This window comes from Nomascus leucogenys, unplaced genomic scaffold, assembly GCF_006542625.1.
Source record: "Nomascus leucogenys isolate Asia unplaced genomic scaffold, Asia_NLE_v1 000588F_186651_qpd_obj, whole genome shotgun sequence".
NCBI lineage: Eukaryota > Metazoa > Chordata > Mammalia > Primates > Hylobatidae > Nomascus > Nomascus leucogenys.
In genome coordinates this window covers 85,691-111,831 of record NW_022097684.1, presented here as the reverse complement: position 1 = coordinate 111,831, position 26,141 = coordinate 85,691, and the positions used below count along the sequence as shown (strand labels likewise).

General features: G+C 40.5%; 1 non-coding gene across 1 annotated transcript; it reads right to left on the bottom strand.

The window, feature by feature from the left end:
* Positions 1 to 20,451: 20,451 nt before the first annotated feature.
* Positions 20,452 to 20,604, bottom strand: LOC115834332. The gene has a single exon (XR_004029263.1). It is a non-coding gene; the product is annotated as a 5.8S ribosomal RNA (ribosomal RNA).
* Between the last annotated feature and the right edge of the window lie 5,537 nt (positions 20,605 to 26,141).

The following is a 26,141-nucleotide window of genomic DNA, read 5'->3' as shown; positions in this document are numbered from 1 at the left end:
ATTGTTTTTCATATAACGGTTATTTCATTGAAGGTATACTTTTCACTCTATTTTTAAGGTCTTTTTAATTTTTTAAAATTTTGGTGGCCTGAAGTTGAATTTGTGCCCAGATGTGGGTTTCTTTTCATCTAATCTGCTTAGAAATGTTTGGTTTCTCTTATTTCTCTATCTTCACCTCCTATTTTTTTAATTTTTATTTTTCAATTTTATAGAGATGGGGTTTTGCTATGTTGCCTGGGCTGGTCTTGAACTCCTGGGCTCAAGAAATCCACCTGCCTTGGCCTCCCAAACTGCTGGAATTATAGGTGCGAGCCACCAGGCCTGGCCAATCCTTGCCTTCTGGCTACTCTTCAGAACCTGTTGTGTCTTTGAGGGCTGATCTTTATGTATCTTAACCTACTTTCATATTTTTCATTTCATTATCTCCATTATGTCTCTGAGCTTCATTCTATTAATTTCTCTATGTCATTATTTTCTTAGCTACATTAATCTTTTGTTTATCTTACCTACTGGATTTTTAATTTGAGTGATTACATTTTCTGTTTGAGAGGTTCTTTTTGGTTCTTTTTTCAAATAGCCTGATTTCTTTGGTATAGCATTTTGTTTCTAGTTCATAATTTCAATTCCTTTTTTGAATAATTTAAAAATGCTTATTTTATAGTTTGTATCCAATATTTTTATACTTGAAAGTCCTTGGTGGTTTCTTCTGCTGTTGGTTGTTTCTGTTAATGCTTGTATTTTGCTTTTTTAAAAACATATTTTGGATTAAGCTCACATTTAAGTGTTTGGACTTTATGTGCGAGAATCTGTCAAGGTTTATGTTGAGGGTGCACCTTCCGCAGAGAATTTGTGTTTTTGTTTCTTGGGCATTCCTGACTCAATGTTGTGTAAAATAGTTTCTTGGTTTGAACTTTCCTGGAATTACTGGGTAGTAAGATTTTAAACCCAACTCCAGAATGTGTCAACTGTATAGATGTTGTCATGAAAAACATCTATTTTTGTCACTCTGAGTCCAAACTAAGGATGACATTTTTTGGTCACTTTTTGTCATCTTTTTAAACCAGTGGATGGATATATATATATAGACATATTTTTATGTCTTCCTATATAATCTATATAAAGCATATAAACATTTACATCAATGTTGTGGGCATTAGCTTTATTTGGAAACCTTATTTGTAACTTCCTCTTTGGGCTGAGATCATGCCTCTCCTCCTGTCTGGTGTATCATGTGAAATGCAAGCCTTCAGGTCCAGAGGCTGCTGCCCGATCACTGTGAGCCGCAGTGATAGCTCACCTTTCGGAATTTAAGTCTTCTTTTTATTTTTTGGCCTGTGAATATCTTTATGCCCTTTAAAGTTAATTATGTTATTATTATTTCTTGCCTAGCTAAATGTTTTAAATATTTAGAAATATTTATTGATATAGTAATCATAAATATGATGAAAATTTTTCAGAACACTTCTACCAAAATGGAATTAAAAATAGTCTCTCGATTCATCTCACCCTTCTTCTTTAGACTATTTCCGATCCATTTTCCGTCAAGCAGCCAAAGTAATGTTAAGTGAAAATAGGATCATATTGTTACTGGAAGGAGGGCCTTGAGTGTCAGTTGTCCAGGTTCTTTGGTGTTTTGAACAAAGAATTGGACAAAACCCACAAAGCAACAAAGGAATGAGACACAAGAACAAAGCAGTGAAAGCTGAATTCACTGAAGCAAGACAGCCCTCCACAAAGTGTGAAAGCTGGATTCACTGAAGCAAGACAGCCCTCCACAGGGCGTGAAAGCTGAATCCACTGAAGCAAGACAGCACTCCACAGGGTGGGGGCAGGAGCCAGTTTTCTGGGATTTAAGTACCCCTTTTGAGGATCCTATCAGTTACCTCTTGTCCAGATGAAGGATTTGGTTCCTGGCTAATTAAAAGCTGAGGTGAATTGATGCCCTATGCAGAAGAAGGGGTTGCCCGTGCTTGGCCAATCAAAGCACTCTCCCTTTCCATCTGAGATGTGCTGGAAGCGGGAGGGCTGTAGGGAGATTTATCCTTTGCTGCTCGGCGTGGGGAGATGGGATTTCCCCTTCTGGTTTAGCTTTAGGAAGTTCGTGTTAATTGGCCTTAGGTTCCTTGCCCCCAGACCCAGGTGTCCTCCTTTTGATCCAGCTTTGAGAAGTCAGCACCAATTGTCCTCAGATCCCTTGTCCCCAGACCCTGGTGTTTTTCCTCGATTCAGCACAAATTGGCCTTAAGTTCCAGACCCTGTTTTCCTGCCTCAATATCACTCCCTTGATAAAAATCCTTCAATAGCTTTCTGTTATTGATTAAAATGTATCCCTCAAAAAGACTTGTTTAAATCCTAACCCCGGGTACCTTGACTATGGCGTTGTTTGGAAATAGGATTTTTGCAGATATCATCAACGTAACATGAGCTCATACTGGCTTAGGATGAGCCCTAGCCCACAGTGGTGTTCTATGGGGAAATCTGTACACAGAGACAGAGGCACTCCAGGAGAAACCATGCAACCGAGAAGGCAGAGGTTGGATTGACAATGCCACAAGCCGGGGACTCCAGGGACTGATGGCAGCCACCAGAAGCTGGGAGGAAAGCATGAGATGGCTCCTCTCCGAGTCTCCAAGTAGGAATCGACCATGCTGTCATTTTGCTTCCAGATTTCTGACCTCCAGAACTAAGACAGAATAAATTCCTGTTGTTTTAAGCCACCCAGTTTGTGATAGTTTTGTTGTGGTTGCCCACTGGTAAATGAATGAACTAGTCAAGGAAACTAGTACAGCAGACCAAAGGGAACGGAAATGCAAGTGCTTTCATAGGGAGGTCTGGAAGCGAGCTGATTGACGTTGCAGAGCAAATACACTTCTCCTTATAATGAGTATAAAGTAAAAGATCATTAGCATTGCCTATTATGTCTGTTTCATCTTTCCACTGTTTAATTTCGAGCTTCAGGTTGCTGTCATTGCTTTCACTGGCCTTTTTTCAATTTCTTGAACTAGCTCTTGTCTAACCCAGGGGTATTGTTTATGCTGAGCCCTCTGCCTAAGAGACTCACTTGAGTTTTGCTTGAATCACCACTACTTATCAGATCTCACTTCCTCGAAGACCTCTTTCATAACAATTTCCCCCATCCATCTCTAAATTATGCCCCTTATTTTTGTTTCTGCACTTTCTTTACCTTCATAGCATTTATCACAGATTATGACTTGTTTGTAAGATGATTTTGAAATGTCTGTCTTCTCTGCCAGACTATAGCCCCATTAGGTAGTGATGTGCTTGTTTTGCTCTTCTCTGTCTCCTGGCTACCAGCACAGAGGTGGGTATGCAATAAATATTTTTGAAGAAAGGAAAACACCTTTTTAGGCTTGTAATTAGAAGGATGGATACAAAAAGAGAAATACCTATTTTCAAGTTTTTATATTAAGGCCAGAGTGTTAGACATGTTGCTTCAATCATTCTCATTTAAGCAGCTGTTCTGACAGGTTAGTAATAAATGCCACAGTATTAAGAGCAACCACCCTTCATTCAAGCAGAGTCACAACCTGAAAAACATTTGAAATGTCATGTTAGTACAATCAGTATTATTTCACCAGTTACTTATAGCAAGTACTGCTGAAATACTTAATTACTAGGTTGGTTCAATGTTCAAACTCAGTACTCTGTTTATACCAAGAGAGCAGAAACATTCACTAAACGTATTCTAAAGCAAGTGCTTTCGTTAAAAAATTAGCATAAACTTGTCATTTTGTGCTGAATTACAGGCAATATTTAGGGTCATTTGGGATCTTCTAGGAAACAATGCACAAAATTTCTTCTAGTATGTGGTTCTTCAGGCCTCATCACGGAATTATCTACCTGCTTTGGTTTGGCAGAGGGCTAGCTTACTGACACTTAGAGCAGATCACAAATTCATCTTTTAGACTATATTTATTTCCTGACTGCGTTCTCTGTACTTGTGCCCAGAGCTATGAGAGAATACAACGGAAGAAACAGCTACTATGTTTGCCACTCCCTTAAAAAAGAACCCATTGTAGCTAACTTCATTTCGTAGGTAAACTTTGCAACAGTGTTGAAGAAAGTAAGAAAACACATAGGCGAACCCATGTGGAAATGCCACTTTGCTAAAATGACATTTTGATCTATTCCTTATGGAATACTGTGGATGGTCCTTAAATCTGTTAGAGACTTATGGTCTAATAATGTTACATGCTCTCAAAATTCTGGAAATGTTTTTACAGTTGTAACTTGCATTCAGCAAAATTGATAATTGTGATTTAGCGTGACATCAGCAAGATGGGAGAATAAGAGGACCCGGGCTTCATTACCATCTCCTGCCCCCTGCCACACACAGAAAGTTCAGCTAGCAAACACCTGCAGACAAGAATACCTTGGTGAAAACCCTAACATGTGAGAATAAGCCAGAGTCATCTGTGTGGTCCAGAATGGAATAAACACTACATTAAAGGGTAAGAAAAACAATCCCATGTTGACCATGTCACTCCTCCTCCCCTAAGTCAGCACAGGACCTCACAGATAGAATTCTCCAGAAACTACGGTTGCTAGAGAGGAAAAAGAGAATCAGAGGCAGACATGAAGCTTCCCTAGCATTCTGAGATGCTTCCCAGGAAGCCCAATCTGGTCTCACCTCAGGGGGATCAGAGGGGAAATGGCATGGCTAGATCACGTTGGGTGAGATAGAAGCAAAGCGAGGAGGCAGAGTCCACAGTGACAAGCAGATAGATCCTGGCTGTAGTTCTGCACACCTGCCAGCAGTAGCACCTAATCAATAGTACCAGCTGACACCATACTCACCTGCAAATCTGAGCTGGTCACCCTCAGAAGTGGTGGGAAGTTCTACCTGGCTTGAATCCTTAGATGATGAGCCTCAGACCCTACCCTGAGAACATGTCCAGGGAGGGAGATAACCACTGCAGCAAATTTTGGCAAAGATCGAGGACTAGTGTTGTCATACTCAGGAGTTTATTATTATTATCACTATCATTTGAGATAGGGTCTTACTCTGTCACCTCGGCCAGAGTGCAGTGGCATGATCACAGCTCACTGTAGCTTTGACTTCCTGGGCTCAAGTGACCCTCCTGCCTCAGCCTCCCAAGCAGCTTGGACTACAGGAGCATGCCACCACACCTAGCTAATTTTTAAACTTTTTGTAAATATGGGGTCCCACTATGTTGCCCAGGCTGGTCTTTAACTCCTGGGCTCAAGCAAACTTGCTCTCTCAGCTTTTCAAAGTACTGGGATTATAGGGGTGAGCCACCATGCCTGGCCACACCGAGGAGTGTTTAAATAGTACTTTGCATGGCCTCAAAGCCCACATCGATACCCCACCCAAGGAAGGAGACAACCACCGCAGTAAATTTCAGCAACGAGCTGGGGCTTGACCTAGCACACCCAGGAGTTTAAATAATGCTCAGCCTAGTCTTAAAGCCCACTCTAAGACCTCACTTATGCAGGTAGGCAAACCTCAACTGTGCATTTCTACTGCGCATAGTAGCTGGCCCCATCCATCCTAGTCAGTGACTCCACCTAACCTCAGAGTGCTTTCTGCAACCCTGTTTAACTGCTGACTTTAAATTGAGGTACCAACTGGCCAGAGAATACTACAGTTCATGGCCCAGTCTAATCAGAGACAAATTGCGGTGCTCATCCAGCAGTCCATTCTCACTGCAGAGTTCAGCTTAGTGGTCTTGCTGAGCTCTTGCTTGGGTAGCAGATCCCAGCCAGCTGCCCCACTCAAACTCACAGAAAAGGCAGCACACCATCAATGAAAGAACTCCTAAATAAGCTCTGCATATTCAGGGTTGTGATGAGCTGACCCATTTAGAACCACAGGCCACACTAAACTGTGAAGATTATTCTTGCCAAAGAATACCTGCAAAAACTGGAAAAGGTGGCTGTCACCTCAAATATGCAGCCACTAATGTAAGGATAGAAGGATAACATCCTTACAAGGATAACAAAGACTCAGGAAATCATGACACCTCTAAAAAGAAAAATCAGGCCAGGTGCGGTGGCTCATGCTTGTAATCCCAGCACTTTGGGAGACCGAGGTGGGCGGATCATGAGGTCAGGAGATCGAGACCATGATGAAACCCCATCTCTACTAAAAATACAAAAAATTAGCCAGGTGTGGTGGCGGGCACCTGTAGTCCCAGCTACTTGGAGAGGCTGAGGCAGGAGAATGGCGTGAACCTGGGAGGTGGAGCTTGCAGTGAGCCAAGATCACTCCACTGCACTCCAGCCTGGGTGACAGAGCGAGACTCCGTCTCAAGAAAAAAAAAAAAGAAAAAAAGAAAAATCAACTGAAATAGATTCAACAATGAACCCCAAGGAAAGGACAATTTATAAAATGACAGACAATGAGTTTAGAAAAATCATCTTAAAGAAGATCTTGAACTACAATAATATAGGGATAGAAAATTAAATGAAATTTGGAAAACAATACATGAACAAAATGAGAAATTCGATGAAATAGAAATAATTCTTAAAAATCAATAGAAATTCAAGAGTTGAAGAATACAATGACTGAACTGAAAAGATGCAATTGAAAGCTCCCACAGCAGGTTTGATCAAGCTAAAAGAAGAATCAGTGAGCTGGAAGACAGAACATTTTATATTATCCCATCAGAGTAGCAAAAATTTAAAATAAATAAATTTAAGAATGAAGAAAGCCTGTGGAAATATGTGCCACCCTCAAGAGACTGAATATACACATAATATAAATTCCAGAAAGTGAAGAAAGACAAAAAAGGGTAAGAAGTCATATTTAAAGAAATAATGGCTGAGAATTTTTCTAATATGAGGATATATCCCAATATCAAGATGTAGGAAGCACAGAGGTCTCCAGTCAAATTCAACCCAAAGAGGAGTTTGCTAAGACACACAATAATTAAACTATTACAAATAAAAGACAAATAAAAAATTCTGAGAGTGGCAAGAGATAAAAAGCAACACAGCACCTAGAATAGTCTCAATAGACTATCACCAGATTTCTCAATGGAAACCCTGAAGGTCAGGAGATAATGGGAGTATAGATTCAAAATGTTGAAGGAAGATAAAAATAGCCAACCAAGAATATTTTACTCAGAAAATCTGTCTTTCTGAAATGAGGGAGAAATAAAAATTTTCCCAGCCAAAGGAGGTCATCATCACTGGGCCTGCCTTACAGGAATTGCTAAAGAGAGTTTCTTAAGCTGAAATAAAAGGCCAGTAATTATTAACAGAAAATGTACAAATGCACACAACTCAATGGAATAATAAAAAGTCATATGTGGAATGCTCTAGGACTATAATGATGATGTGTAAAGCAATTTTTTCCTAGTATGGGGGTTAAAAGACAAAATTATTAATAATAACAGCTAAAATACATTTTTAAGAGATAGATATTATAAAATAATGTAAATTCTTACATCAAAAACATAAAATATTGGGGAGATAAAAGTGTAGAGTTGTGTGACCTTGACTATGTACAACTGTTATAACAATTATATGAACTGTTGAAATAGACTGTTACACTTGTAAGTTGTAAAATATTTTATGTAAGCTTCATACTAACCACAAAGCAAAAATCTACAGTAGACACACAAAACAAAAATAGAAAGAATTCAAAGTATACCACTAAAGAAAATCATCAAACCACAAAAGAAGACAGAAAGAAAGGAAGGTGGAAATAAAGTATCTACAAAACAATCAGAAGCCAATTCACAAAATGGAAGTAGTAAGTCCTTAACATTCATAATTACCTTGAATGTAAATGTATTAAATTCTCCAATAAAAAGACAGAGTGGCTGAATGGATTAAAAACAATACCCAGTTATATGCTACCTACAAGAGACTCATCTTACTTTTAAAAACACATATAGACATATGTAACAAACCTGCATGTTGTGCACATGTACCCTAGAACTTAAAGTATAATAAAATATATATATTAAAAAATCACTTATAGACTAAAAGTGAAGAGATGTAAAAAGATATCTCATGCTTGGCTGGGCACGGTGGCTCATGCTTGTGATCCCAGCACTTTGGGAGGCCAAGGCGGGTGGATCACGAGGTCAGGAGATCGAGACCATGGCGAAACCCTGTCTCTACTAAAAATACAAAAAATTAGCAGGGCGTGGTGGTGGGCACCTGTAGTCCCAGCTACTCAGAGAGGCTGAGGCAGGAGAATGGTGTGAACCCGGGAGGCGGAGCTTGCAGTGAGCCGAGATCGTGCCACTGCACTCCAACCTGGCTGACAGAGTGAGACTCCATCTCAAAAAAAAAAAAAAAAAGATATCCCATGCTTGTGAGTTGGAAGAATTAATATTGCTAAAATGTACATACTACCCAAAGCAATACGCAAATTCAATACAATCCCTGTCAAAATTTCATCGCCATTTTCACAGAAATAAAAAAAAAACTAAAATTCACATGGAATTGCAAAAAACCCTGAATAGCCAAGGCAATCATGAGCAAAAGAACAAACAGTAAACATCACACTACCTCATTTAAAACTATGCTACTACAGCAGCTTAGTACTGCCATAAAAATAAACACATCAAAAAACAAAGAAAGAAAATAAAATAGACACATCAATGAATGCATCAGGATAGAGAGCCAAGAAAGGAACCAACACATGTATGACCAATTGATTTTCAATAAGGCAGCCATAGATAATTATTAAATAAATGAGTCTGGCTGCATTCATAGACCAAATAAAATAGATCATTGTCAGAATTTGGCCAGTGGCTGGAGTTTGCTGACCCCTTAACTAGGCATTGAGCATTAAAGTCTGCCAACATGAAAGAAATAGTCAAAAAGACAGTATGTGATTCCTAATGGGAGAACACACTACCAGGTATAGTCTTGTCAAATAAACCTCTGAATTCAGTTAACAATTTGCAGCAGAAACAGAGTTCAGAAGAACATACTGAATTGTACTCTAAATAGGCAATCAGCCAAGTCTAAACCACAAGCAGCTCTCCAGGTTCTGCAAAGGATCAATTATAAAACTAAATAAATACAAAAGTTCATAACCTATAAGTGTGCCAAGAATACACAATATAAAATGGATAATATCTTTAATAAATGTTTTTGAGAAAATTGGACATCTATATATAGAAGAATTAAATTGAACCCTTTTCTCATATCATGTGAAAAAATTAACTCAAAATGAGTCAAAGACTTAAGCATAAAGTCTGAAAGTGTAAAACTACTAGAAGAAAACACAGGGAGAAAACTGCATGACATTGGTTTGGGGAATTATGTTTTCAATTTTACTCCACAACCACAGGCAACAAAAGCAAAAAGAGACAAATGGGATTTCATGAACTATAAAAGCTTCTGTATAACAAAGGAAATGACAGAAACAACCCACAAATTAGAAGAAAATATTTGCAAGCCATATATCTGATACAAAGCTAATATTCAAAATGCATACAGAACTCAAACAATTCTAGAAAACAAATAAGACTAATTTAAAAAATGGGCATAGGACTTGAATAAACATTTTTCAGGAGAAGATATACAAATAGCCTACAAATATATGTAAAAAGAAAAAACTCAATATCACTAATCATTAGGGAAACACAAGTTAAAACCGCAATGAGACAGCACCTCACACCTCTCAACATGGCTATTAAAAAAAAAGAGAAGGGATTAAAAATTTTGGTGAGAATGTGGAGAAAAGAGAACTTTTGTACTCTGCTGTTGGGAATGTAAATTAGTACAACTTTTATGGAAAACTGTACGGAAGTTCCTCAAAAAACTAAAAATAGAATTACCATATGACCTGGCAATCCCGTTTCTGTGTATTGACAACAAAACCCATATCTATGTCAAAGAGATGTCGACACTCCCGTGTTCATTGCAGCTCCATTCACAATAGCCAAGTTACTGTATCAACTTAAGTGACCATCAGATGATTGGATAAAAAAACATGGTCTATACACATACAATGAAATACTATTCAGCCTTATAAGAGAAAGAAGCTTGGTCATTTGCAACAGCCTGGGTCAATTAAGCCTCCAGGCATATGAGGTCCATTGTTGTGAGTTTATATGTGTCCTAAAGGGTCCTGAATCCCTTTGTAGGGAAGTCTGATCTTTAAAGTTCCAGGTGAGGTCTAAGATTTTCTGGTGGTTTTGACATATAGAACCATAAACTTTTATAGCTAAAGGAATCTTTTCTTATATTTCATTTATTCTTTTTCCCCTAGTTTATAGATTAGATCTAAAGAGGTCCCTTGACTTGCCTGAAGCAATGCCTCTGGTTAATGATAAACCAGTACTGGAACCCAAGTCTCCAAATTACCAGTCAGCTCAGTGCTTTTGCACCGAACTCTGCTACATCTGAAAGATGCCTTGTTCCTGATGTTCAGTAAAGAATGGTCTATAGATTAGACAAAATCGACACATTTATAAACAATAATAGCAACGCCAACAAAGAAAAACATTTTGCTGCCCAGAGACAGGCGGGCCCTGTTAGTGCTGTTTGGTTTAGGATACCTTGGGCTTGTCCTAGATGTGAAGTAACTCACCCCTCAACAGGAGCAAGCCCTTTTGAAACACCAGTCTGTAAAGGATAAGATCTACCTAGCTTAGCTGCCAGAATCATCACTTCCATTGTCAGTTGAGTTCCTCTGGTCTAGAAAGTCATCTTATAAATTCCTTAACCAGATTTTAAAAGGCAATAAAAGGATTAGTAGATAGAATGAATGAACCTAGATGTAGAACGAGAACTATATATGCATAATTATTTTTCATACAGGAAATTTAAACGTTAATAATGAACAAACTAAATGTACATTATAGTTACGGTAAAATGTTAATATTCAACAAACTAAATATATTTTACATTGTTGCTATGGTATTAACTCTGAATCTTCCTTATTTTGTAATTCATGATAATCAGAGCCAGAACTGGAAAAGAGAGGTCTCTGAGGTATCTCATTTCAGTTCTCTATCTGTCATCTAGATTGCATGTTGCAGGATGACCTTTCTGTCTGTCCTGTGCTGAGCTGTGTAGGGTTGGTTGCCCATGTGTATCCCAGTGTTCAATACTAATTGTACAGAATTTTTAGGACTTTCTGAAGGGTTTCAAAGTCTAAATTTAAGTCAAGACAGCTTCTATTTAAATCAACTTAAGAGGTATATAATTTATATACAATAAAAGGCCTACATTTTAAAGATCAAGTTCAGTGTGTTTTGACAAATGTATGTATTGGTGTACCCAAGATGTACAAGATTTGTGTAACTCTAGAAGTTCCCTCTTGCCTCATCAGTCAGTCTTCTCCAGTAATTTTTCAGCCCCAGGAAATCACCAATTGCTTTGTGTCACTATAGATTGGTTTTGCTGGTTTTCAAACTTTATAAAAGTGGAATCATAGCATATGTATTCATTTGTGTCTGACATCTTTTGTTCATCATAAAAGATGGCATATTTTATCAAACATTTCTAAGGAAGGTGATTTCATGAAATGCATCCTAAAAATACGGGTTAGCCATTTCATCTTGTCAATAACCAAAGCCTTCCTGCTGTGTGTCTTCTCTAAGCAGCCTCTGACATAGTGTCTGCTGGGTCTCTTCTCTGAGCAGCTTCTGACATAGTGTCATCTGCTGGGTGTCTTCTCTAAGCAGTCACAGAAATAGTGTCTGCTTGGTGTCTCCTCTGAGCAGCCTCTGACATAGGATCTCCTGGATCCGTTCCCTGAGCAGACTCTGACATAGTGTCTGCTGGGTGTCTCCTTTCAGTAGCCTCTGACATAGTGTCTGCTGGGTGTCCCCTCTGAGCAGCCTCAGATATAGTGTCTGCTCAGTGTCTTCTCTGAGCAGCCTCTGACATAGTGTCTGCTGGGTGTCTTCTCTAAGCAGCCTCTGTGTACTAGTGGCAGTGGTGACATGATGGTGGTGGTGTGTGTACTAGCGGCAGTGGTGATGTGATGGTGGTGGTGATGTGTGTGCTAGCAGTGGTGGTGATGTGTGTGCTAGCAGCAGTGGTGATGTGGTGGTGTGTGTGTGTACTAGCCACAGTGGTGATCTGGTGATGGTGATGGTGTGTGTACTAGTGGCAGTGGTGACGTGCTGGTGATGGTGGTGGTGTGTGCCCTAGTGGCAGTGGTGATATGGTGGTGGTGTGTATACTAGTGGTGGTGGTGATGTGGTGATGGTGGTACAGTGTGTTCTAGCAGCAGTGGTGATGTGGTGGTGGCAATAGTGGTGTGGTGGTGGTGTGTGTACTAGTGGCAGTGGTGATGTGGTGGTTTGTGTACTAGTGGCAATAGTGGTGTGGTGGTGGTGGTGTGTGTACTAGTGGCAGTGGTGATGTGGTGGTGGTGTGTGTAGTAGTGCAGTGATGATGTGGTGGTGTTGTGTGTACTAGCGGGAGTGGTGATGTGATGGTGGTGGTGTGTGTCCTAGTGGCCGTGATGATGTGGTGTTGGTGGTGGTGTATGTACTATTGGCAGTGTTGGTGTGGTGGTGATGGTGTGTATACTAGTGACAGTGGTGATGTGGTGTTGGTTTTGTGTGTCCTAGCAGCAGTGGTGATGTGGTGGTGTGTGTCCTAGCAGCAGTGGTGATGTGGTGGTGGTGGTGTGTGTCCTAGGAGCAGTGGTGACATGGTAGTGGTGGTGTGTGTCCTAGCAGCATTGGTGATGTGGTGTGTGGTGGTGGTGGTGTTGTGTCTACTAGCTGCAGTGGTGATGTCATGATGATGGTGATGGTGTGTTTGCTCACAGCAGTGGTGATGTGGTTGTGGTGGTGTGTGTCCTAGCGGCAGTGGTGATGTGATGGTCATGGTGATGAGTGTGGTAGTGGCAGTGGTGATGTGCTGGTGGTGGTGGTGTAAGTACTAGTGGCAGTGGTGATGTGGTGGTGGTGTATGTAGTAGTGTCAGTGTTGATATGGTGGTGGTGCTTGTACTAGTGGCAGTGGTGATGTGGTGGTTGTGGTATGTCTACTAGTGGCAGTGTGATGTGGTGGTGTGTGTACTAGTGGTGGTGGTGATGTGGTGGTGGTGATGTGTGTGCTAGTGACAGTGATGAATTTAAAATTTACCAGGTGCAGTTTTGCAAACTATCTTAATTATCTTGACATCATAAAAGCCTGTAATCTTGTACTTCTGACATCTGAGTAATCAGGACTTTGAACACCAGTGCCTTCTAGGTCACAGGCTTGCATTTTTTCCACTGCAGATCGGCTGTCAGCCATTACCACCTTTCTGCTCCAATGGAAACCTTTCTAAATAAGACTGAGATTGGACAGGATGGCTTTGATTTGAATCGCTGTAAAAACAACTTTCATGTATTGAGCTGCATTGAATTTTTATTTGTGCACTGAACTTTATTTTATATTTTAAAAAGACAAATAACAAGCAATTATATTTGGCAGATAAAAAGACACATATGAGCATGATAAATTTGGCTGTGGATCTCTCTGACCTAATCTAATAGTCATTTTGGTTTCAAATACCGAATGATTTCTCAGAGCAGCTTTTAACTTGCTTATACAGCTCAGTTAGGAAGAACTCAAATACTCCCCCAGGCACACCCAAATACAGCGACATTATAAAACATTGCTTATTAATTGCTTTTTAGGTTAAGCATTACGGTAAGGAAAGTTTTTGATTTTTGAGAGACATAAAAGTAAAATGATATTTACTCTTCACATGCTAATTTACCCTTGTAAGTTATGGGACATTTTTATCCATTCTGTAAGTTGTGTGAAGCTTTTGAAACATCTTTAGATAGAAGTTGTTTCTTTTCAGTCTATTTTTCTAAGAACCTTTACTGGCAAATAAGAAAGTTCATTTACCAGGGGATATGTATAAGTATTGAATGTTAAATATTTGTTGTGGAAAGATGAAAATGACATTAATGCATCAATTAACTCTTAGTGCAAAAATTTGAACACATTGTTAGGCCCTACTTCTGGTTTTCAAAATTATAACAACATTATATCATAGGAATAAAATTCTCCTTATAAAATATTTATATACATATAGTACATATTTAAGGTGTGACTATATATAGTATATATTATCTGTTATTTTATATATAAATACACACAGCATTTTACAGGACTTGTTTTTTCCAGAAGAAAGCAACTTTATTACACTTTTATATAAACCTAGTTTTTGATAAAATTTACTTTAAATAAATGATACAATCTTTTGGGCAAACTATTGAACAAACAAAAATTCCCTTTTCACTTTCCATTGAGTTGATTTAGTTGAAAACATTCAGTTTAAAAAAACAATGTACATATTTTAGAATACATTTTATAGACCAAGCTGAGGATTTGGGGTCTATTCTTTACTGTGCGGGAGGGAATGAAGCCTCAAAAATGACCTTGTGCAATTGGAAAAGTTGTCAGAAGCCTGTGTGTCAGTGAGAATGAGAAGCAGGTAACCGTACTTGGTAAGGATGCTCAATCAGTTACCATTGTGCTCCTGGGAGCATGTGACCAGTGTTACTGCAGCAGACTAGAGCTTGGGTCACCCCCGGTAGTACCGACTGTGAGTCAACAACTCCCTTAAAAAAATGGAAGCAGTACATCAGAGTCATGCAAAATATTTGCTACACCTGCCTGATGGGTCACTGCTGGGCCACGCTAACCCTGCAGTGAGTTCCCTTAGAGGCGGATTATGACGCGGCTCCCGTCCCTGCCTCCTACTGCTGCTTTAATGCTGCTGGCCTGCCCAGTCACCATTACCCAGAATTGCCTAAGATCCCACTCTGGGCGCTAAGCTCTCTTTCTCCGTCTTTCACAGATTTCCCTCCCACGTATCGTCATGGTCCAGTGTGTCTTATTTCACTTCCCTGGATCTTCACTGCCTGGGTTAGGATCAGTGCAGTGTCAGAAATACAGACTTTAAGTCGCAGATCCTACTTGGGTAAGTTACTTAGCCTCTCTGTCTCAGCTCTTTCATCTCCAAAACAGGTAAATTTATTACACTGACTCATTAAAACCCCAAGCTTTGAGAGGAAGATTGAAAGTATACAGATCTTTTCATTTGCAAGGATGTGGAAGAAAGGAAAAAGAGAGAATTTAAAGGTAATAGAATAAAGTTGGAGAACTTGTTCAAATGACAATTACATTGTTTGCTTTTAAATCGTGTATTTTATTTATTTGTTTTGCCATATTTTGTTATTTAGTACCAACTAATTGCCAAACACTGTGCTGGGCCCTCAGTGTACAAAAATACAGAGAACCCAGATCCAAGGGCTTCCATTTGCATGGAGAGGAGGTTGTAATAGACATATGAACACATAGGTATAGCAAGTGTAGAAACTGAAGTGTGACAAGATATTTGTCAGGAAAGAGGAAGGCACTGAAGGTTGCCCAGAATTCTGTCACAGAGGAGGAGACATTTGTCTTGAATTTTGAAAGGTGGAAAAGGGTTAATCAGCACTAGAGGGGAAGAATCTGGGCAGAAAAGGAAAAATTAGAATGTGCTCAGCCTCTTTGGGAATTGATCAGTTGTTTGCACAACTAAAAAGCGAGGTGTGAGGGGAGGACCTTTGAGATTCAATGTGGGCATGTAGACAAGGGTCCTAGGAGCCAGACAAAGGCAGTTAGAGTTCACAGTTCAGGAATCAACGACCACGACAATGATGCGACGAGGTCACAGAAACCAGCAGAGAACATAGTTTTTCTTTTTTCTTTAATTGCCTGAGTGCAACGGCTCATGCCTGTAAGCTTAGCAATTTGGGAGGCCAAGGAAGGAGGATAGCTTGATTCCAGGAGTTCAAGACCAGCCTGAGCAACATAGCAAAATCCCGTCTCTACAAAAAATTTAAAAAATTAGTCCAGTGTGGTACACGTGGCTGTACTTCCAGCTGCTCAGGAGGCTGAGGCAGGAGGATGGCTTGATCCTGAGAGATTGAGACTGCAGTGAGCCATGATTGCACCACTGCATCCCAGCCTGGGCAACAGAGAGACTGTCTCAGAAAAAAAAAATTATTAATATTTGTTTTGATTGACAAATCATAACTGTATACATTTGTGGGGTACGATGTGATATTTTGATAATTGTATACAAGATGAAATAATTAGATCAAGCTAACATATTAACTGCCTTGCTTACCTATTCTTTTTCATGGTAAGATGATTGAAATTTATGGTCTTAATTATTCTGAAATACATCACACATCATTACCGACTACAGTACCTTACTATGCAATGGATCACCAACCCTCTGTCTATCTGAAACTTTGTTCTCTTTGATCATCAACTCCCCACTCTCTGTCTTCCCGCATCCCACACCTATCAGCCTCTGGTAACCATCATTCTACTTCCTATTTCTGAGTTCAACCTTATTAGATTTCACATGCCAGTTAGATCATGGGGTATTTGTCTTTCTGCACCTACATTATTTCTCTCAGCATAAAGTCCTCCAGATTCATCCATGTTATCACAAATGACAGGATTTCCTTCTTTTTAAAGGCTGAGTAGTATGCCATTGTATATATACCACATTTATGCTTTCATCCACGGATGGACACGTAGGTTGATTCCACATCTTGGCTGTTACGAATAGGGCTGCAATAAACATGGACGTGCAGACGTCTCTTGGACCTACCTTCAGTTACTTGGGAAACACACTAAGAATCGAGATTACTGCATCATTTGCTGGTTCTATATTCAGTTTTTTGAGAAACCTCCATTTCATTTTCCACAATGGCTGTAGTAATTTACATTTTCACTATGCATGAGTTCCCTTTCCTCTGCATCCTCTCCAACATTTATTTTTCATCTTTTTGATAACAGCCATTCCAACAGGGGTGAGGTGATACCTCATTGTGGTTTTTATTTGCATTTTTCTAATAATTAGTGATGCTAGCATTTTTTCATGTACCAGCTAACTACTTGCAAATCTTCTTTTGAGGACATCGGGTCCTTTGGCCATTCTAACATCATCTAATTATTTGTTTTCTTGCTATTGAGTTGAGTTACTTTTATATTTTGGATATTAACTGCTTATTTGATGTATGATTTGCAAATGTTTTACTCCATTTTGTGGGGTGTCTCTTCTCTCTGCTGATTGTTCCCATTGCTGTGCAAAAGCTTTTGAGTTTGATGCCATGTTATTTGTGTGTTTTTGCTTTTGTTGCCTGTGCTTTCAGGGTCTTATCCAAAAAAATGTATTACCCACACCAACGTTACAGAACTTTCCCCTATGTTTTCTTCTAGTCATTTTAGAATTTCAGTTTTTATATTTGTCTTTTATCCATTTATTTATTTATTTATTTATTTATTTATTTATTTATTTAGGGACAGGGACTCCATCGTCTGTGTTTGTGAATAGGCTCATATTTCAGTTGCAAGCAACATGATAAGTTTAAAGTTCAGTTGCTGGTTAAGAACTGTCTTTTTTATTAAGTTGATACTGAACTTGATGTCTTTTTGTAGCACTAACAGAGATTACTGGTGCTGCCTTTTAGCTTTTGATCATTTATGCAATCCTAGATCTTTAGCTTTATGTTGTAAAAGGGGTATTTTTTTCAAAACTTTTTTGGTGAGAGTATTAAAGTTGACATTGTTATGATCACAAGTGTAAACAGGTATATAAAGAAGTGGCAATAGATTGTTAAGGCTGCTGTTATTCATGATGCTTAGCCAAATGAAGGTGCAATTAATAGTCCCATGAAGAACTGGAATGACGTAAGCTCAGGAACAGAAAGTTTAGATAGTTTGACCGTAGTGAATTTTCATGAATGGAATCGTTAATCATTTTAGTGGCTCTTCAGAGTCAATTCAGGCTGTTTTACTAGATCCACTTCTTATCATTATCCTTACAAGGTCTTCTGAGATAACATGGCCAAAAATGTGAATATTTGGGGGACCTTGGAGATGATCTAGCTCACTTTGTTTTGTAGAAAAGAAAACAGATTCAGGGAAAGGGCATGCATTGCCTAAGGTGTTTCAGCAGGTTTGGAGCAGAAACACAACACACTTAAGGTGATTCAGCAGGTTTGGAGCAGAAATGCAATACAATCTCTGTTCTTTACTTCTCAGATCCATAATTTTTTTCACAACACTGAACTACTTATGTTTCTGATTCCTTATTTTTTCTGTTTATATTTTGCCAGCATTGTCTTACCAATATACTATTTTTTACCTCAAATATTTAAATTCATTACCACTATTGTCTCTTTATAAGTAAAAGTACTAGTTGTTATTATAAATGATTATTCAATCACTTTTCATTTTTTGGGGGGTCCAGTACAAAGTTAGTAACAAATAAACATCATAGGCCTTGGCAATCCAAGGGGAGCTCAAGTCCTCTAGGGCATGTCAGGAAAAGGCTAAATGACAGATGTGCTGTGAGTGGGCAGAAAACAGTTCTCATGCAGACTATTGAGTATCTGATGTTCTTCAACAATTTCATTAATCTTCAGGTTTTTTTCCTCTTTGAAGTGAAAGTCTGCTGTGACTTTTAAGTTTCTTTTGAAATAATTATAGATTCACAGGAAGTTGCAAAATGTACAGGGATGTCTTAGGTACTCTTCACTAATTCCAGTGGTGACATCTCGCATAGCCATAGAGCATTATCAAAACCTGGAAACTGACATAGGTGCAATTCAAAAAGCTTACTCAGATCGCAACCGTTTTGTACGCATTCATTTTTCTATGTGTGTATGTGTGTGCGTGTGTTCTGTGCATTTTTATGTGGTGTAGGTCTGTGTAACTACCACTTTGACAGTCAAGATACAGAACTGTAGCCTCACCACCAGGCTCCAACTTGCGATCTTTGCGGACACTCTGACATGTTTTCCTCTGCCCCTTCCCCTTGGCAACCCCATAGTCTGTTCTCCATCTTTACAATTTTATTTCAATAATTTATATAAATATAATTGTACAAAATCATATTTTTAAAGGGAAGAAACAAGTCACATATATTTTTGTTAGCACTGTAAAATAGTCTTTAACATTCATTTGTTTTATGTCTCAAAAATATATCTCAAAAAATGTGCTTTGTTCTTTCCCATATTTTCTGAAATCAGGATAGGAAATCAATACCAAACAAAACAATTCCATTCATTTTTTTCCACAGCTTGTTTTTCACTGTTATTTCCTAACACTTATTGTTCCATTTACTCTTTCTCTCTGTTTTCCATCACATAAAAGTAACTTTGTGTTCTTTATCTCTTCTAATAAAACTTGGTAATGAGTCTTTAATGTGAAGCCTGGACCACCCTTGTTTTGATTTTGTGTTATGGGTGTTCTTTTGTGTGATTGCTCTCATGGAGAGTCCTTGTGAAGCTGGGCTTTTCCAGTTGTTTGTCAAAATGGAAATAGATATTTAAGAAACCAAACACAAAATGATTTTGCTCCAGGAATGCATGATTTCTGAGAAAACACTACCTCTTCCAACTGGATATTGTGAATATTATTCATATTATCCTTTACTCCCTTTTATTAAAGCTGTATTTTTTTAAACATTTGTATAACTTGGGTAATGAAATGTGAAACTAAGTGATTGCCTACCAATTACAATTGATATTAATGATGCTACTGGGAGGCCACCACTACAGTGGCTGTGCCAAGTCTAGGGACCTGCTAGCTTAGTTACATGGGATTGCCTACGTACTAAATGGAGATGAGGGACAGGACTGAGGACGTGGTGGCACTGCCCCACCCCCACATGGAAACTCAGGATGGGGCCCAAGGCACGGCGTGGCCGTAAGCCAGAAGTGGGCATGTGATGGCGGACAACACCACAGCATCCAGCGGGCCACCGCCGGGACAAGCAAACCCCAGGACCACAGCCACAAGTTCTGCCAGGCGGGCCATGGGGTGGGCTTCCAGCCCTGGACACACCGTGACGTGAGCCGGGTGGGTGTGGAGTGGGTGGGGAGGAGGGGTGGCGGGGAGGAGGGGTGCGGGAGTGGTGGTGGGCCAGACACTGGGGCGCCACCAGGGGCAGGCAGCGAATGACGGCAACTGGGACATGCTTCCCTACCCACTCCCCACCTGACCAATCCTATTTGCTTACCTCTCCCCCCCGCAACATGCCCCCACTGCCGACGACGTGCAACGATGACAATGGCATGGGACCTTCTACCCAGCCAGGGCCAACAAACCCCGCACCACAAGACGCATGCAGCTTAAGGGAGCCCCCGAGGGAGGAACCTAGACCGCGGTGGTGGCCACTGGAACTCAGCCCCAGCCAGCTCTCTTCCTTCTTCATCTTCGCAGGTGGTAGTGCTGCTCTCTGTCTCTCCCTCACAACCAGGCACCCCCCTTTCACCTGCCACCCAATGCGTGACCACGCAGGGCCCACGGGTGGAGGGGGAAGGGGTGGGCATGGTGGAAGAGGAGGGTGGATATCCCTGGGTCTGCACTTGGGGGGACAGAAGGCTCCAGCAGGCCCTGTGAGGGAACCCCCAGCTGTGCACACCAAGGAGCCTGGAGGCACCCCCAGGGGTGATTGACTGGCAAGCTACACTGAGACACGTGTAGCCCCAGGAGGAACCTGGGGCTGTAAGTGCATTTGAAGTATAGATGATCAATGTGTCCTGCAATTCACATTAATTCTTGCATTTAGGTGCGTTCTTCATTGACGCATGAGCCAAGTGATCCACCGCTAAGAGTCGTATGAGGTTGATTTTGCGAGGGTGCTCCCAACACTGGGAGGCCCTCCTGGCACAGCACATCATCTGGAGTGGTGGCCTTAGGCTGGTCAGTCAGAGAGCAATGGGACCAGACTCTGGAGAGGGAGCAGAAGGTTTCACAACACAGGGAGGTGTGTGCCAACCATGTGGGAGGAACGCTGACACCACCCCACAGGTGCCTGAGGGTTCCCACCCCCATGGCATGGGGCACATGCCACGCGCATGGCACATGTGTGACAGCACAATGGCCACCGGGTAAAGCCCCCACCTGATGGCCACCACGACAGCAGCGTCAGCGGCGACACAGAAGTGTGGTGTGGCCCCGACTGGGGTTTGGAGTCTGCAGGGCAGGCAAGTGAGGGGCTGGGACCCTCCCAAAGGGACTCCCCCATGGGCTCACTGCACCCGACCCAGGGGCTGATGGGCGACCAACTGAGGGGTCCTTAAACCTCCACGCTGGAATGCGCTAGGTACCTGAATGGTGGGGAGGTGGACAAGGAGAGGGGGACTGGCATCCAACCCCGACCCTCAAGATGCCATAGCGGGAAGGCTGGGGAAAGCTAGTGGGCCAGGCTAGGCCCAGTGGCATGGTGTGGCAGAGGTGATGACAGCAGCAGCGGCAGCAACAGGAACCTGGCCTATATAACTGCCTTGGACATCAGTTACAGTAGCAAGAATATAAGCAGATACCAGCCCACCAACAAAGCAGGAGTGAACGTTCTTTTTTCTCTAAACTTCTCTTCTTGCTTCTTTTCATTCATTTGATCCTCCATCACTGATATCCTTTCTTCCAGTTGATCAAAGCAGCTACTGAGGCTTGTGCATTTGTCACGTAGTTCTTGTGCTGTGGTTTTCAGCTACATCAGGTCCTTTAAGGACTTTTCTACTTTGGTTATTCTAGTTGGCCATTCGTCTAATCCTTTTTCAAAGTTTTTAACTTCTTTGCCATGGGTTCAGACTTCCTCCTTTAGCTCAGAGTAGTTTGATAGTCTGAAGCCTTCTTCTCTCAATACGTCTAAGTCATTCTCTGTCCAGCTTTGTTCCATTGCTGGTGAGCAGCTGCATTCCTTTGGAGAAGGAGAGGTGCTCTGATTTTTAGATTTTTCAGTTTTTCTCCTCTGTTTTTTTCCCCATCTTTGTGGTTTTATCTACTTTTGGTCTTTGATGATGGTGATGTACAGATGGGTTTTAGTGTGGATATCCTTTCTGTTTGTTAGTTTTCCTTCTAACCGTCAGGACCCTCAGCTGCAGGTCTGTTGGACTTTGCCAGAGTTTCACTCCAGACCCTGTTTGTCTGGGAATCAGCAGTGGAGGCTGCAGAACAGCAGATATTGGTGAACAGCAAATGTTGCTGCCTGATCATTCCTCTGAAAGATTTCTGTCAGGGGAGTACCTGGCCATGTGAGGTGTTGGTCTTTCCCTACTGGGGGATGCCTCCCAGTTAGGCTACTCAGGGTTCAGGGACCCACTTGAGGAGGCAGTCTGTCTGTTCTCAGATCTCCAGCTGCATGCTAGAAGAACCACTGCTCTCTTCAAAGCTGTCAGACAGGGACATTTAAGTCTGCAGAGGTTTCTGCTGCCTTTTATTTGGCTATGCCCTGCCCCCAGATGTGGAGTCTACAGAGGAAGGCAGGTCTCATTGAGCTGCGGTGGGGTCCACACAGTTCAAGCTTCACAGCCGCTTTGTTTGCCTACTCAAGCCTCAGCAATGTCAGGCACCCCTCCCCCAGCCTCGCTGCCACCTTGCACTTTGAACTCAGACTGCTGTGCTAGCAATGAGTGAGGCTCTGTGGTCATAGGACCGTCTGAGCCAGGCATGGGATATAATCTCCTGGTGTGCAGTTTGCTAAGACCATCAGAAAAGCACAATATTGGGGCGGAGTGACCCGATTTTCCAGGTGCCATCCATCACCCCTTTCCTTGGTTAGGAAAGAGAATTCTCCTATCCCTTGTGCTTCCTGGGTGAGGTGATGCCTCACCATGGTTTGACTCAGGCTTGGTGCACTGCACCCACTGTCCTGCACCCACTGACAATCCCGAGTGAGATGCACCTGGTACCTCAGTTGGAAATGCAGAAATCATTCTTCTGCATCACTCATGATGAGAGTTGTAGACTGGAGCTGTTCCTATTTGGCCATCTTGGCTCCACCCCCCTTCCTTCTGTTTCTCTATGAGGATGCTACCTTTTTCACCATAGGACTCAATGTGCTCCCAAATATCTCTTTGCAGATTCTGCAAAAACAGTGTTTCCAAACTGCTCAACCAAAAGAAATGTTTGAGTCTGTGAGATCAATGCACACATCCCAAATTAGTTTCCCAGGAAACCTGTCTCTAGTTTTCCTCTGAAGATTTTCCTTTTTTCACCACAGGCCTCAATATGCTTCCAAATACTGCTTCGTAGATTCTACAAAACCAGTGTTTCCAAACTGCTCAATCAAAAGAAAGGATTAACTTTCTGAGATGAATGCACACATCACAAATCAGTTTCTCAGAAAGACTCTTTCTATTTTTCATCTGAAAATATTTCCTTTGTGACCATAGACCTCAATCCACTCCCAAATATCACTTTGCAGGTTCTACAAAAACAGTGTTTCCAAATTGCTCCATCAAAATAAAGGTTTAACTCTGTGAGATTAATGCACACATCACAAAGCAGTTTCTCAGAAAACTTCTTTCTAATTTTAATCTGAAGGTATTTCCTTTTTCACTATAGGCCTCAATAGGCTCCCAAATATCCTTCCTCAGATTCTACAAAAACAGTGTATACAAACTGCTCCATCAAAAGAAAGGCTTAATTCTGTGAGATGACTGCACACATCACAAAGAAATTTCTCAGAAAGCTTCTTTCTGGTTTTTCTCTGAAGATATTTCCTTTCTCAACCTGGGCCTCAATGAGCTATGAAATACACATTCGCAGATTTTACAAAGACAGTTTCCAAACTGCTGAATAACAGGAAAGGTTAACTCAGGAAGATCAATGCACACTTCATAAAGCAGCTTCTCATTAGCTTCCTTCTAGTTTTTGTCTGAAGTAATGAGCTACCAAATATTCCTTTGCAGATTCCACAAAAACAGTGTTTCTAAACTGTTCAATCAAAGTCAGTTTTACCTCTGTGAGATGAACAAATGCAATACAAAGCAGTTTCTCAGAAACTTCTTTCTAGTTTTTCTCTGAAGATAATGCGTTTTTCACTATGTGCCTCAATGTGCTCCCAAATATCCCTTTGCAGATTCTACAAAAACAGTATTTCCAAACTTCTCCATCAAAAGACAGTTTTGAGTCTTTGAGACAACTGCACACATCACAAGGCAGTGTCTCAGAAAGCTTCTTTCTAGCTTTTTGCTAAAGGTATTTCACTTTACACCATAGGCCTCAATGCACTTCCAAATATTCCTTTGAAGATTCTACAAAAACAGTGTTTCCAAACTTTTCCATCCAAAGAAATGTTTACCTTTGTGAGAAAAATGCACACAACACAAAGCAGTTTCTCAGAAAGCAACTCTCTGGTTTTTCTCTAAAGATATTTCCTTTTACACCATAGGCCTCAAGGCACTCCCTAATATCCCTTCACAGATTCTAAAAAAGTTTCTGAACTACTCAATCAAAAGAAAAGATTAACTTTGTGAGATGAATGCACACATCACAAAGGAGTTTCTCAGAATGCTTCTTTCTAATTTTAATCTGAAGATATTTCCTTTTTCACTATAGGCCTCAATGGGCTCCCAAACATCCCTCCTCAGATTCTACAAAAACAGTGTATACAAACTGCCCCATCAAAAGAAAGGTTTAACTCTGTGAGTTGAGTGCACACATCACAAATCAGCTTCTCAGAAAGCTTCTTTCTGGTTTTTCTCTGAAGATATTTCCATTTTCACCATAAGCCTCAATGAGCCCCCAAATATCCTTTCGTAGATACTAGAAAAACAGTTATTCAAAACAGCCCCATCAAAAGAAAGGTTTAACTCTGTGAGGTGAATGCACACTTCACAAATTAGTTTCTCATAAGGCTTGTTTCTAGTTTTTCTCTGACGATATTTCCTTTGTTACCCTAGGCCTCAATGCGCTCCCAAATATCTCTTCGCAGATTCTATAAAAATGGTCTTGACAAACTGCTCCATCAAAAGAAAAGTTTAACTATGTCAGATGAATATAAACATTACAAAGCAGTTCCTCAGAAAGCTTCTTTGTAGTTTTCTGCTGAAAAAATTTCCTTTTTCACCAGAGGCCTCAATGCACTCCCAAATTTCCCTTCACAGATTCTATAAAAACAGTGTTTCCAAACTGCCCCTTCAAAAGAAATTTTCATCTCTGTGAGATGAAGGCACACATCACAAAGCAGTTTCTCAGGAAGATTCTTTTTAGTTTTTATGTGGTGATATTTCTTTTTTCAATATAGGCCTCCATGCACTCCTAAATATCCCTTTGCAGAATCTACAAAAACAGTGTTTTGAAACTTCTCAATGAAAAGAAAGATTTCAGTCTGTGAGGTGAATGCACACATCACACAGCAGCTTCTCAGAAAGCTTCATTCTAGTTTTTCTCTGAAGATATTTCGTTTTTCACCATAGGCCTCTACACACTCCAAGCTATCAATCATAGATCCTACGAAATCAGGTTTCCAAACAGCTCCTCAAAAGAAAGGTTTAACTCTATGAGTTGAATGCGTACATCAAGAAACAGTTTCTCAGAAAGCTTCTTTCCAATTTTCATCTGAAGATATTTCCTTTTTCACCATAGACCTCAATGGGCTACAAAATATCCCTTTGCAGATAAGAAAAACTAGTGTCTCTAAACTGCTCCATCAAAAGAAATCTTTAACTCTATGAGCTGAATGCAGTCATCACAAAGCAGTTTCTCAGAAAGCTTCTATCTTTTTGCTAAACCTATTTCTTTTTCACCATAGATCTCAAGGCAGTCCCAGATGTCTTTTTGCAGATTGTAGAAAAAAAGCGTTTCCTAACAGTTCCATCAAAAGAAAGGTTTTCTCAGTGAGATGAATGGACACATCACAAATCAGTTTATCAGAAATATTCTTTCTGGTTTTTATCTAAAGATATTTCCTTTTTGACTATAGGCCTCAATGTGCTCCCAAATATCCCTTCTCTGATTATACAAAAACATCGTACCCAAACTGTTCCATCAAAAGAAAAGTTTAACTCTGTGAGATGACTACACATATCAAAAAGCAATATCTCCGAAAGCTTCCTTGTAGTTTTAATCTGAAGATATTTCCTTTTTCACCATAAGCCTCAAAGCACTCCCAAATATCCTTTTGCAAATTCTACAAAAAGACTGTTTCTAAACTGCTCAATCAAAAGAGTGGTTCAACTTGGTGAGAGGAATGCACACATCACAAGTCAATTTCTCTGAACACTTCTTTTTAGATTTTACCTAAAGATAAAATTTCCTTTTTGACCACAGGCCTCAATGCACTCTCAAATATCACTTGGTAGTTTCTACAAAAACGGTGTTTCCAAACTGTGTATCAATAGAAAAGTTTAATTCTGTGAGATGAGC